General features: G+C 41.4%; 1 pseudogene; it reads right to left on the bottom strand.

The window, feature by feature from the left end:
* Positions 1–463: 463 nt before the first annotated feature.
* Positions 464–13,148, bottom strand: part of LOC136854861 (uncharacterized) — a 22,752-nt pseudogene continuing 10,067 nt past the window's right edge.

The following is a 13,148-nucleotide window of genomic DNA, read 5'->3' as shown; positions in this document are numbered from 1 at the left end:
TGATCTTATCATCAAAATGCTATTAAGAAGATGAAAAGCTGTTTTGTTTCTCAACTTTGATTTGATCAATGAGACCTGTCTCAAAACTTTCTATATAGGCGTTAGAGATTGGTAAACATAAACCATTTAAAACAAAAGTAGCTAACTCTCTAAAACAAAGTTCCCCAACAGAGTTCTTGAAACAATACATAAGACACCAAAATTTTTTCATGTCTTCAAGGTCCACCTGTGAAAATGTCCAGTCAACCAGTCTGATCTTGGTATACTGAGTTTCTAGCTTCTCCAGGTCAGTATTGAGGAAGTCAAATTCTTCTAGATTTAAGAGATGGAATTTTACATAGTTACTTTGAGAAAGTAGCACATCCGGGTGAAAACACTTCAAAAGGGTATAAAAACGAATTTTTCAGGAAGTCGCCTGGTTACCTGATTCACTGCTGTGACCAGAAACTTGACACGTCTACCCTTTATCTCATGGTGCTGTTCCCGTGTTAGGTTTGGCTCCTCTAGCTCCTTGTAGAATTTCGCTACTAAATCCATATCATTAATGGAACGTATATGCCACTCTTCAACAATTACATACTTTTTCAAAAAATCACCCTTACACACACTACTTCTTATTGATAAATAAAACACGTTGAGGTCACTAAACAGTTGGCATTGGTCTGCATTTGTGTGCTGAAATGATGCATTCATCTGCTCGAATTCATTGATAAGTGGATATGTAAAAACTAGGCATATAAATAGTTTGCCCTATCATTTAGCATATCCAAAAGAACTGTGCACGTATAATTTTTTACATAGTTAATTGATCTAAAATATACAGTAAGCTCATGGCATTGTGTGATGACTGAAAAAATAACTTTTCCAGCCACAAGCCATCTAGTTTCCGATGGGCTGATGAATTTGCTAGGATGTAAGTTGGGAATATTGGCATTCATAACATGGAATAGCTTATCATATTCAGTTCGCCTCTCAGAACTAAATTTAAAGCACTTTGAAACTTCACTTAACAGAAAACCAAGGTGAGAGGGAAGTTCTGTAAAAGCAAATTTTGCACACAAACTTAAAGTATGGCAAATGCATTTCACTAAAACACAATGAGGGGAATGTTCTTTAATTTTGGTGAAGACTGAGTTATGAGCACCGCATAAATTAGAAGCGCCATCTGTGCCTAAACCGATTATATTAAGGGGACTGAATGTTGGTCCAAAAATGACCTGATATCTATAGAGTGCAAGAGATGTGGTGGAGGTAACTGGCAAGAGAGTCATCCTCCTTGGAATACCTGACACACAAACACAAATGCTTTGAAACTGATACATCTGTGGCCTCATTAATTGTGAGAGAGAGTGGAGCATTCTGTATATCTTTAATTACATCATCTAACAGACAGGGGTTTACAACGTTCATTAAAATACTTGAACAATCTGTTCTATGAATTTTCATGCTGTGCAATAAGTCACTTGCCAGAAGATTCCTGTATTATCTCTCCAAGGTGGTCAGTTGCCCTAATTGCTGCATGACGCAATTGCAACACTCCACCCAATATCAAATATTTGCATTGTCTTTGAACTAGAACCAAAATACGTAGTGACATTAGGGGTAACTCTTATTTCTTCAGCCAATTTTGTATGCCTTTGAGATTTAGCATGCATTTCAACATTGTACTTCTTATTCTTGACCTGACTCTTTGCATATTGTGCACCACAGGTCCTCTGAATACTAAGAACTTGTTAACCAGTTTGGAATGAAAATGTTAGTGTAAGAAATACTAGATTCACAACGGTAGCTAATTTTCTAACGATATTGAACACACACACATACAGTATATATATATATATATATAATATATATATATATATATATTGTGTGTGCATGTATTCGATTATCAGTATAAAATCATTATATGTAATACCTGTTTACATACATATATATTATGGACAGCTTGTATTTTAGTTCATTGACAATGGTTTCATATATATATATATATATATATATATATATATATATAAATAATATATATATATATATATATATAATATATATATATATATATATATATATATATATATATATATATATTATATATATATATATATATATATATATATATATATATATATATATATATATATATATATATATATATATATATATATATATATATATATATATTATATGGTGTGTGTGCATGTATTCGATTATCGGTGGAAAATTATTATAAATGACGTATATTTACATACACACACAATGGACAGCTTGCATTTGAGTTAGTTCACTTGATCATGGTTTTCAGCTTAGTAAAATGGGTCAACAGAATATGCAAATAGGAAAACAAAAATGAAACTCATTTGCAGATGCAAGTAGCCAAATGCATGAAGTATGAACAATCGTGGCTGCACTCTTATCCTTAAACATAGTTTTATGGAAACAGTTAGCTCAAATCTTGGCTTGAATTCAGAGTAAGAATTTATGGCTAAATAAATGTTACCTTTGTAATTGGATATCCATGCGTGCTTCCCCTAGGATGTGGATGAATGAATTTTCGGCATAATTCGTATACCAGTGAACACGTTGCTTTAGCTAATTCAAAGTTCACAGTCCAGTACTCAACCGGTTGCTAGAATAATGATGTGGAAATGCAGGCCTGGAGACAGAGACAAATGGAGGGCAGGAGGCGCTAAAGTAGATTAATACAGTGGTGTCAAAATGTACAAAATTCGTGGTATACAAATTATATTGAACTAGGATTTTGAAAGAACTCCTATACAGATTTGTCAAAGAAATTATTATTTTTCAACTAAAAAGCCCTCCTATTCAATTTTATTGCCAGAAGATTAAATATATATATAAATTTCTGACTCATATCAGGGTCAATTTTCAGGTCTTTCAATTGAAGGCAATGGGTGCCACTAGGCCATACAAGTCTAAAATCAAGTTGGAACCTGAGCAACTGCATCAAAGGCATTACCTGGGCAAGCTAACTTTGTCTTGCAAACCAGCTGAGTTCTCCCCAACTTCCGACTCAGCAATGACCCATTGACAGCATTTCATTCAATTATCCTTCTGAATGAATAAGATTAGAAATAATAATTTCTGTTCAACATGTGATTGTGTTGATTATTTCTATGAATGAAATGCTGCCAGTTGGGTCATTGCTGAGTCGGGAAGTTGGGATAAATCGGCTGGTATATATACGAGCAGTTATATAGCCCAGGTAATTCCTATATATGCAGTTGCTCTCAGGTTCCAACTTCTTTTATACTTGTATGGCCTAGTGGGCATAACCCTTGCCTTTCAATTGAAAGACCTGGGTTCGATCCTGATGTAGTCAGAAATTTATTTCTGTTCCACACGTGATTGTGTGTTATATATATATATGTATATATATATGTTTATACATATATATATATATAATATATATATATATATATATATATATATATATATATATATATATATATATATATATATATACATATATATATATATATATATACATATATACATATATACATATATATACATATATATATATATATATATATATATATATATATATATATATATATATATATATATATATATATATATATATATATATATATATATATATATATATATATATATATATATATATATTTACGTTTTCCGTGGTTTTAGTTTGAAATATGCTCTGTGAGACAGGTAGCAACAATTTAAGGTAATTTAGCCTTGTGATTCTGACTTCGTGGGTGCAGGGAAAACGTAAAAAAAGAGGAAAACAAAGGAGAATTTCATATGAGCATAGGGCTCTGGTTACTGAGGGAAATATTACGTAAAACACGTGGGCACATTTAAAGGAGTGTATTTACATAAATGATATCAGTACGGGAAAGAGGAACTCAAGTAGATTACTATCCTGAAGGGGATTCCCTACGGGATTGAATGAAACTTGGGGATTCAGACACAGTCCGAGAAGCTTCCACGAAATAGGATCCCTCTGAAATGAGAGATATGCACATTATACGCCAGTAATGAAAATAGACAAAAGAATAATGAATTGAGGCTGCACTGAGGGTGCCAAAGGAGTAATAAAGAATTAATACTGCCGATGCAAGAGGCGCACGGACATTAGACAAGGAGATTTCTGGCTTTCTCTTTAAGAAAATATTACGAGACAAAAGCGTGACTGAAATGGGGCTCTTCAGGGCACTTTACCTTAGCAGATTTTCCGAGGGCGCGTAGAAGGCAGTCCGTGGATGACTTGCGATTTCCGAGGGCGAGTTTCTTCCACGTGGTGAGATGCAAGGGCTTCCGTAAAGGGGCAAGGCGATGGGGACTCCTCGAAACTCAAGCAATGGCGTGTGGGCTCGAGGAATACGGTCGAAGGGCACGAGGAAAAGTATACTTTGGAAAGGGCCACGTGGTTAGGATGCAAGGGCATCGATGGGGCCAGGTGTTGAGGGCGTCTTCATTCCATATCTTCCAGCCAGCGTGTGTGTGAGACCTCGTGGGCTTTCTGCTTTATCCCCTCCTATGGGGCAGGGGTGCGTCCAACACAGATGCTTTGACTCATTGCACCTGCTGCCCTGCAGGGTTTTGGCCTGTAGGAGAAACACCCAAGCCAGATTACTTTTGCCTCGAAGGAAAGATCTTTATAAAAAATGGGAGCGCCTTTAATCTTTTAAACCCCTGTTTTTAAGTCGATAGACAGATGGTCTATCGATCGGCCGGCTGGCAGTAAATGAAACACGACAGAACAACCAACAACAACAAAGGAGGGGGGGGAGGGGAGGCAATTTGCTAGCGAATTCTTGCTAATCATAATACCTCCCCATACAAGATGATGTACATACCTCCTTCGGGTGTGTACATCGATATTCAAGAATGAGCGGCAAATGCTTTACATTACTCTACATTCTGCCTTGCAATGAACTTTACTCCTAAGGGTTTTATGAAGCTGTGACGTTACTTTTAATAACACATTGGGACAATTTTCGTTAACAGAACGCAAAGTGGTTTAAACACTTGCAAAAGAATAATTACTTTAGATTTGGTTACCCACTGGTAACTTTATAATGTGACTCGAACAATTGTGAATTAATTAAGATTATAGGACCACGTATATGAGGCTATGGCCAACAAATGAAAAGAAAGGCTATTGTTCAAGAATTAAAATACACGGTTACTTAATTTTAGATAAAATGCATGCGGTTAGTACAATCTGCCTTGAAGAGGCTGTGTAAATGAAAAACAGCGTTTATTTTTTTTGTAAATGACATCCCCTTTTACTCCATATTGTAATGACTATACAAATTCGCATTGATAATTTATCTTCGTTTTAATGTGCTTTGCTCAGCTATCGTTCAACGCGAGCTGAGGATGACCCACACACCGGAATTTGACAGTCGTATGCGGGCGAGAGTATTCGCGAGGTTTTAATTCGCTAACCTTAAACTACGCTAATTTTATCCACTGCCCACTCGACTACAATGTTATGACGGGGCGAGCAGACAAAAGATGTGGGGTCTTAGGACAAACAGAGATCTTGGAAGGAATGGAAGGGGAAAAGGGATAATAATAACAAAAGGAAAATTACCAAGACGTTACGAATGAAACTTGACCGCATATGAAAGGCGGGACGCGTCCCTCAGAGCTTACAAAAGGGGCATTTAAATCACAAGGGCAAGAGTTTGACTCGCGATTCATTAAAATAAAGATAACTAAATGACTAAAAGAAAGTAAATGATATTGGCAGAAGAGCTAAGGTAAAAAGAGTGAGGGTTTTATTGTGTTAGGCGGGAATTTATTTTCCTTCGCCTATAAATTACGGCCCGGACTATCACTTCAGTCCCAGGGCGAGGAAAGTGCACCCGAAGGGCGCGACTCCTTCAGGAGGGGCTGACACGCACGCCCGGTGCCAAGGTATGGGCGCAAGGGCGTGCCACTTCTCACTCTGTTATTCTTAATGATTTATACATTGTGTGGGGAATGGTATCCCGTATTTAATTGCCTCTTGTGGGGATAATTTAAGGAAGATTAATAGAAGGTGATAAGAGATAGAAGTTCCTGAGGAACGGAAGAAGATAGAGGAGGCCTGACATCCCCTTCTGGATTAGGGTGCCAAGACCTTCGAAAGATGAAATGGCGGCACAGGTGCCATGGGAGCTCTAGAGCTCTTTGTAAACTACCTGGAATTTCCCACGCCCGTGGTAATTTCGCCTCGAGCCTTTCTTAATGGGACAGTCGTCCTCGGCCGGGGAAGCGGAGGGCCCGCGACCGGAGGGCGGCACGGAGTGCCACCTGGGCCTGCTGCTGCGACAGCTGACGCAGGAGCGTTCCGTGCTGGTTCTACCATAATCCGTCGCAGCTCTTGTAGTTCATCGGCCAAGGGAGATATGGCAGAATCCTGACTTGCAATTGCGTCGGCGACGGGCTGAGGCAGAGAGGAGGCGGTCGGGGGTGGCGTGAGCGGCTCGCAGGTATCGATGACCAGCTCAGGCACGGGTTGCGAGGCCGCACCTGCAGGTTAGCTTCGCGGTGGTCGGGAGGAACCGTCTCTCTGACCGACGCTGGTAGCGGTGCCAGGCCGGGGAAGAGAGGGGGTCCTGAGTTGGATCCCGTGAATGGAGATCGGCGTAGTGCTCTGGCGCTGGCACTGGGGCAGAGTCAGGCGCTATCAGAGGTTTCTTGGGCTCGTCGGTCAGGGCCGGACGAAGCTTGGCCCTGCTCGGGCATGCAAGTGGCACCGGCAGGAATTTGGCATCTCCTGAAGGGAGATTTGATTGGAGCCCTGGCACTGGCACTGAGGCAGGGCCGGGCACTGGAATGGATCGGGAACCGATCGGGGGCCACTGTACATCGTACTCAGGTGGCGCTGGTGGGGACTGCACGTCCTCCTGGTACCCAGGGGCGCCAGTCTTGGCTGAGGGAGAAGCGGGGAGGATTACTCGCGCCCGCGGGAATGATTCGGGAATGGGGACCCCTAGATTGTCGTGATTTCGGTGGGGACTGAAAGTCCTGTCCCAGGATGACGTCATAGCCTCCGGGAGATGGCTTGCTACTGCAAGATTGCAAATTTTGCATTGGTGAGGTCTTGTGACTCTCAATTGGACCGTAGGGAGTATCATTTAAATTGATTTATTCCCTCGATCGTGACGAGTTTTCGTCTGTTGACGATAGCTCCGTGAGGAACTCTGTCCCTCCAGATGAGGGAGATTTGTGCGCCGGAGTCCTCGAAAGCAGTGACTCGGCGCCGCGGGCTCGCTACCTCGTGGAGGGGGCCACGTATACAGGCCCTTCGGCGGGAGGGCCTAATGACTTGGGATCTGTGACGGCCAAGGCGACGGTGGGAGTAGTTGATTTGTTATTGCGTGGGCATTTTGCCCATGCGGGAGAATGGCCATAAACCTTGCACGCCGTGCAAAAGGTCTGGCTAAAGTCTTTCCGCGCTGCCCCTGTGGAGGGCGCAGGCGAGTTATTTGTCGGTTTTCCGGGAGAGAGGAGCCGGTTTCTTGTTCCGGCACTGTTCGGAGGAATGCCCCGTTTTCTTGCAATAATGGCAAGTTAGGGGCTTGCCCGAGTTCCCATTTTTGTGGGAATTTGAACCTCCGAGGAGGGACGGGGGATTTATCTTCCGCCCCATGGATCCTTCTTGAGGGTGGTGAGTTTCCCACATATCTGCTATTCGGCAACACTCGGTGAGGGTTGCTGGGGCTTTTTCCACTATATGGGTGGCGAGGGCAGGAGGGGCGTAGCGCAGGAAATGCTCGAATTTAAACCGCTCGAGTACCTCGGCGGTGTTAGTGGCTCCTTCGGAATCGAGCCATTTTGTCAACGCCCGCTCCGAATGGTACGCCCAATCGGACCAAGTCTGGCCTGCTTCTCTGGGCTGCTCTCTCAACGTCTCCTCCACCGCTCGGGGTAATCTCGCACGCCTTTGTAACTGCTTGGCGTCATGGCTTCCCAGTTTCCCGATCGTCTCTGCGGGAAGGGCGTGGTAGGCAACGAGGGGCCTTTCCGCCCAGGAATTTAGTGAGAACAAGGGAGAGTTCCGCGGGGGAGAGATCGCAGCACTCCAGGACTCGTTCGGCCCTTTCAAGCCATACTTCAGGTTCGGACTCGGTCCATTTTGGCATGAACGAGTGAGCTTGGCTGAGGGCACTCATCCCCGCGGCAGGGGGCGGGGGGGTGGCGGGCTGTCGTTCTAGCATCTGGAGCTCGTGGGCGCGCTGTCGCTCTCGATCTTCCCATTCTCGTTCCTCCCTTTTCTCTTGGGCGATTCTGTCTCTCTCTCTCTCCTCACGTTCTCTCTCCCTCTCTGCACGTTCTTTTTCCTCCCGTTGTTCTTGAGCGATTCGTTCTCTCTCCTCTCGTTGTTCTTGGGCAATTCGTTCTCTCTCTCTCTCTCTGCACGTTCTCTCTCCCTCTCTTCACGTTCTCTTGCTCTCTCCGCCTTGGCATCGTCCACTCGTTCTTGAACCCATGCTCTCAGATCTTGCCCGATAGTCCATGTCCTTCCCAGCGGACATGTAGAATTTGAAATCCTCGTTTTGTTGGGCTCTGGTATTAGCCATCTTGAAATAATGGGTATATGATATGTCTGAAGACTCAGGTTGTCTGAAAAGACTCAATTGCAGGAATCTGAAACACTCAATTGTTCAGACTGCAGGAGAATGGATCTGTCCGAATAAGACAGTTGGTTAGTAAGTCTGAGGAGACTTTTGTTAAAATTGGATGTGTCTTGGAAAGACGTGGTTGTTCTTGGCGAACGAATTCTAATATGCGTCTCGGAAGGCGTGGTGGGATTTTGTCACGCTTCGGACTTGGCGGCTGTAGCGTGAAGTTAAGGAGTTGTTCTAACGAACTAGAATGATCAGTCCAGTAAGGGCTTAGATGTGTGTGAACTACACTATATATAATGTCTCAAAAGGACTTAATTCTGGGTTCCCGCAGGAATGAGAAATTCTCGCCACGTGCGACGTAGAATTTTTGTATGAGTCTCTGAGGACTGGGGTTTGGAGGAATTCTCGCCACGTGCGACGTAGAATTTTAGGAGTCTCTGAGGACTGGAATTTGGAGAAATTCTCGCCACGTGCGACGTAGAATTTTAGGAGTCTCTGAGGACTGGAATTTGAGGACTGGAATTTGGAGAAATTCTCTGGAATTTGGAGAAATTCCGCCACGTGCGACGTAAATTTTGGAGAAATTCAGACATAGAATTTTAGGAGTCACCCAGGACTTGGAATTACGATTCGTCCCTTAGGACTTAGAAATTACTTCGTCCCTTAATTAGAAATTACTAACAAACCCAAAGAAAAATGTATGCTGGGAAATGAATGGGGGAAAAAAATGCTACACACGCGGGCATGGGCGGGGTGGGGGTGCAGGTCATTTGGCCAACACCGGAGGTATTTTTAGATTCTGGGTGAATGAACCCGTATATTTATATACCGTCTGGGATTCGGAGAATTTCCCAGTCGTCTGAGAGGATAACAATACAACGGCCTAGTAATTTTCCCTATAAGCGGAGTTTAAATTTCGCTTTCCTAACACCTAACTCGAATTCTAACTACACTGAGAGAATTTCAGCAATGCAAGCTGACTTCGTCGTGTCCCACGTTTGAATTTTATTCGCGCCTAAATATAACAGTTAAGCTAATTCGAAATAAAGAGTAAAATTTATCACAGAGGAATTTCTTTCGCACTATTCCTCGAAGCAAGAATATGGCAAGGGATTTTAACACAGAGGAATTTCGCACTATTCCTCGAAGCAAGGATGGTTAGCACTGGTTATTTCTAACTACCTATCCTGAAAGGCATGCATTAACGAATCTAATACGGCGGTTCTTTTCTCTCAGTGAATACATGCGTCCCTATTTCTAATTCTAGGAACAGTCACGATTGTAAAAGGTTTTGCTAAGATAAACACATTACTTACGTGGAATTTTCTGGATCTGTGTGCTGGTTTTACACACAAGGTTCGTAATTGTCTCGTACCCAGCTTAGCTTTGCTAATAGCTGATCTGGCAAGTTGCAAATGCAATAAAGCAACGCTAGGGAACTGCAACTGCAAAACGAGATCTATGGCTAGGTCGCCATTTTTACGTTTTTCCGTGGTTTTAGTTTGAAATATGCTCTGTGAGACAGGTAGCAACAATTTAAGGTAATTTAGCCTTGTGATTCTGACCTCGTGGGTACGGGAAAACGTAAAAAAAAGAGGAAATCAAAGGAGAATTTCATATGAGCATAGGGCTCTGGTTACTGAGGGAAATATTACGTAAAACACGTGGGCACATTTAAAGGAGTGTATTTACATAAATGATATCAGTACGGGAAAGAGGAACTCAAGTAGATTACTATCCTGAAGGGGATTCTACGGGATTGAATGAAACTTGGGGATTCAGACACAGTCCGAGAAGCTTCCACGAAATAGGATCCTCTGAAATGAGATATGCACATTATACGCCAGTAATGAAAATAGACAAAAGAATAATGAATTCGAGGCTGCACTGAGGGTGCCAAAGGAGTAATAAAAATTAATACTGCCGATGCAAGAGGCGCACGGACGATTAGACAAGGAGATTTCTGGCTTTCTCCTTAAGAAAATACTACGAGACAAAAGCGTGACTGAAATGGAGCTCTTCAGGGCACTTTACCTTAGCAGATTTTCCGAGGCGCGTAGAAGGCAGTCCGTGGATGACTTGCGATTTCGAGGGCGAGTTTCTTCCACGTGGTGAGATGCAAGGGCTTCCGTAAAGGGGCAGGCGATGGGGACTCCTCGAAACTCCAAGCAATGGCGTGTGGGCTCGAGGAATACGGTCGAAGGGCACGAGGAAAAGTATACTTTGGAAAGGGCCACGTGGTTAGGATGCAAGGGCATCGATGGGGCCAGGTGTTGGGGACGTCTTCATTCCATATCTTCCAGCCCGCGTGTGTGTGTCGACCTCGTGGGTTTCTGCTTTATCCCCCTATGGGGCAGGGGTGCGTCCAACACAGATGCTTTGACTCATTGCACCTGCACTTTTTTTTTGCAGGAGGGTTTGGCCTGTAGGAGAAACACCCAAGCCAGATTACTTTTGCCTCGAAGGAAAGATCTTTATAAAAAATGGGAGCGCCTTTAATCTTTTAAACCCCTGTTTTTAAGTCGATAGACAGATGGTCTATCGATCGGCCGGCTGGCAGTAAATGAAACACAACAGAACAACCAACAACAACAAAGGAGGGGAGGGGAGGCAATTTGCTATGAATTCTTGCTAATCATAATAATATATATATATATATATATATATATATATATATATATATATATATATATATATATATATATATATATATTTATTTATGTAATATAAAAAGTATATATCGTCATAAACGTGGCGTCCTTTTTGAAGACATTTGTCAAAGGTATTGTATGGTCAAAGACAAGAAGCTTTCTAACCTCACTCAACGACCGTGACCCAACCATACAGGACAATGGAGAGTCTTCCTTAGCGCATTTAAGCACCAGGAAAGGAAATTCTACATATTTTCAAATATTTCCAACATGGAAAAAAACACCGGTCAGTTAATTGACATTTAAAGATTGATGGATCGTGTGACTGTTGCAACAGGAGTGAGTGAAAGAACCATATTTCTGTTGCATTTGAAGTATACTGCACCCAAGGCCAATACAAAGAGGTCAGGCGGACAGAACTGTCACCTTCCCCCCTCTCTCTCACTGTGACGTCGCGCCGGGCATAACTGGTGATTCACTGGTGGGCCGCGGCCTTGTAGATTAAGTCATTATTGATATTTCCCTTTGAGTAATTCTTGCTCTTGACTGTTAATCTGATACTTCCGTTATCAGAAAATCCAGAGAATGCCCAAGCAATTTTGTTAACAAAAATATTACTGTAGCCTTATTAACAGTACACCATGTGAATTGAGGAAGCATTTTTGGTGAGTATTGAAGGAAACAAGGTTGTAGTTGTAACTTTTATTAATGAAAATAATTTCTGCACAGTTGAATACAAACAACCTTTATTTATTTTACAACATAAATAAAGTATTTATACATCTAAATATTTAACTTTATTTTTTTCTTGCATCTCCCCGACCATTTTCTATTTTTGTCTTTCTCTTCTTCATTTTAATAGTATTATTTAAGTGCCTTAGTGTAAAATATATAGAGATCTTTATCAAAGAATTCAATAATCTCTTCAGGGACCTCTATTCCCTGATTGTTGCAATTCAGCGACAAAGAGTTTCTGCATGCTTTCCCTTCTAAAAGTGATGAACCGTGAATTGTGTTGAAGACTTCTCGTAGGACAGTTAATTGAGAAGAAAATTCCTCTGATGAATTACAGCTCACGTCTGTTTACCATTCCAATCCCACGATTCATTTGCATTTTTACACTCATCTTTTTTCCTAATTGTGGATATTTTGTAGAAAACTTTTGACAATATAACTACCTATATATTTAAGAGCATCTTCTATTACAATGGCAGCCGTTTTTCGTTTTCTTTATCCAGATTCTTTATCCAGAATCTGATTGTTTATATCTTCTGTGGGGCATTCAAAATCTAAATCTCTAAACAATGAGCTGGCCAAGTATATTTCTAATGCCAATTCTCTATCTTCACTGTATTTTGAATTGCATGCAGACTCATTTGTCAACATGTGTGTTGCTCTTTGCAATGATGTTTGTTTTTCACTAATTATTTTTACATCTTTTCCCAGAATCAATGACCTAAGCCTAAAATTAAATTCAACAGCATTAAGGTGGTCGCATGTGCCCATATGCAATCGGAACAGATGCTCTAGGCAGTCTTGATTCAACTTTTGCGTCATGATGTAATCTACATTAAAAACATCTTTAACCTTATTAGAAAGACCATTAACCGAAAGAAATTATGCCTTTTGAAATTTGTACAGACATCTCGTTTTCTGTGATTTTACTTTTAAAGTAGTCATTACCTATATGACCTTTTCCAAAGTATTTCATGAGATTCTTTATTAATCCCAAAACCATTTCTCGCCGGTATATTGCCATATAATGTTTGAATTCATTATATCAAACTAGTCGTTTATCATTGAGATAAAATCAAATTAAAGTATCTTGCCAGTTATTGGATTCCAACAGACCTCTACTTCCCAAATACCTTAAAGCACTTGCACAAGATGA

The sequence above is a fragment of the Macrobrachium rosenbergii genome, chromosome 30, assembly GCF_040412425.1.
Source record: "Macrobrachium rosenbergii isolate ZJJX-2024 chromosome 30, ASM4041242v1, whole genome shotgun sequence".
NCBI lineage: Eukaryota > Metazoa > Arthropoda > Malacostraca > Decapoda > Palaemonidae > Macrobrachium > Macrobrachium rosenbergii.
This window is presented reverse-complemented; position numbering and strand designations above follow the sequence as displayed.